General features: G+C 37.5%; 1 pseudogene across 1 annotated transcript; it reads left to right on the forward strand.

The window, feature by feature from the left end:
- Positions 1–571: 571 nt before the first annotated feature.
- LOC309627431 (large ribosomal subunit protein eL18 pseudogene) lies at positions 572–1,244 on the forward strand (annotated as a pseudogene). The gene has a single exon. The product of its transcript is annotated as a large ribosomal subunit protein eL18 pseudogene (transcript).
- Positions 1,245–2,071: the final 827 nt, after the last annotated feature.

Consider the following 2,071-nt stretch of genomic DNA (forward strand, 5'->3'; position numbering starts at 1 on the left):
CTACAGTCATTACTGCAATTGCCCCAAATCTTTTAAAAAAATTTTTTATTGGAGTATAGTTGATTTACAATGTTGTGTTACTTTCTGCTCTACAGCAAAGTGCATCAGTTATACATATACATATATCAACTCTTTTTTAGATTCTTTTCCCATATAGGTCATTACAGAGAACTGAGTAGAGTTCCCTGTGCTATACAGTAGGTCCTTATTAGTTATATATTTTATATGCAGTTGTGTGTATATGTCCCTCCAAATCTCCCAGTTTACACCTCCCCTCTCTGTGTTTTTATACTTAAAGTGTGTGTCTTATTATAAAAGGATATAATTGGGTCTTGCTCTTTTATTGTCAGATAATTTCTGCCTTTTATTGAAGTGTTTAGTTCATTTACATTTAATATAATTATTGATTTGGTTGGATTGAAAGTACCATTTTGCCATTAGATATCTGTTTTTCCACTTTGTTATTTTAAAATTTTCTTCCCTCCTTTCCTTTTTCTTTTGGGTTCTTGAGAATTTTTAGTATTCTATTTTTATCTCATCTAGTTTTTTAAAAAATCTACATCTCTTGTTAAATGATTGTTCTAGCTCTCTCTTTCTGGACCTGGCTAAGGAGGAGGAGCCATCATGGGAGTTGACATCCACCACAACAAGGACGGAAAGTTTCCACACAAGGAGCCCAAGAGCCAGGACATCTACCTAAGGCTGTTGGTCAAGCTGTACAGGTTTCTATTAGACGAACCAACTTCACCTTCAATCAAGGTGTACTGAAGAGGTTGTTCATGAGTCACACCAACTGGCCACCTCTGTCCCTTTCCCGGATGATTTGGAAGATGAAGCTTCCTGGCCGGGAGGGCAAAAGAGCTGTGGTTGTGGGGACTATAACTGATGATGTGCATGTCCAGGAGGTGCCCAAACTGAAGGTGTGTGCTCTTCGAGTGAGCAGCTGCGCCTGGAGCTGCATCCTCAAGGCTGGGGGCAAGATCCTCACCTTCGACAAGTTGGCCCTGGACTCCCCCAAGGGCTGTGGCACTGTCCTCCTCTCTGGTCCTCACAAGGGCCGAAAGGTGTACAGGCATTTCGGCAAGGCCCCAGGAACCCCGCATAGCCACACCAAACCCTATGTACGCTCCAAGGGCCGGAAGTTTGAGCGTGCCAGAGGCCGATGGACTAGCCGTGGCTACAAAAACTAACCCCAGATCCTACTGTGTTATTAAAAAGATTTTGGATGCTAAAAAAAAAAAAAAGATTGTTCTAGGAATTGCAATATGCATTCTTAAATTATCAAAGTCTACCTTGAATTAATATTATTCCCCTTCACATATAATGTAAGAATCTTACAACAGTAGATTTTAATTTCCCCCTTTTTGTTCTATTTTTGACATTTATTTTTATTTTTACATATGTTAACTCCCACAATGTAGTATCATTTTTTGCTCTAAACAGTAGTTTTTCTTTTAAAGAAATTAAGAATTAAGAAAAGTCTTTAACACTGACTCATATTTATTACTATTTCTGGCGTACTTTATTCCCTGATGGGGATCCTAGTTTCCATCTGGTACCATTTCTCTTCAACCTAAAGAACTTCCTTTAACATTTCTTATAATGCAGATCAGCTAGTGATGAATTCTCCCAGCTTTGGCTTATTTTAAAATGTCTCTATTTCACCTTAATTTTTGAAGGATTTTTTTTCTGAATATAGGCTTTTAGGGTGATAGTTTATTTTTTTTTCTAGCACTTTAAGTTCTCCTTGCCTTCTAACTTGTGTCTAGTGGTAAATCAGTGATAAGTCATATATTTTTATCTTCATTCTCCTATCTGTAGGCATTTTTGCGGGGGAGAGGGTACTGTTTTTCTCTCTTTTTTTTCTGAAATTTTGTTATGTGCTTTGATGGTGTTGTGTGTGTTTGTGTGTGTGTGTTTACACTGCTTGGGGTTTGTTGAACTTCTTGGATTTGTGGGTGGACATATTCATGATATATGAAACTTTTTCAGTATTTTCAAAAATTAATATACTTTATTTTTAGAGCAATTTTAGGTTCACAGCAAACTTGAGCAGAAAGTCCAGAGTTTC

This window comes from Balaenoptera borealis (assembly GCF_965194805.1).
Source record: "Balaenoptera borealis genome assembly, chromosome: 1".
NCBI classification, from domain to species: Eukaryota; Metazoa; Chordata; class Mammalia; order Artiodactyla; family Balaenopteridae; genus Balaenoptera; species Balaenoptera borealis.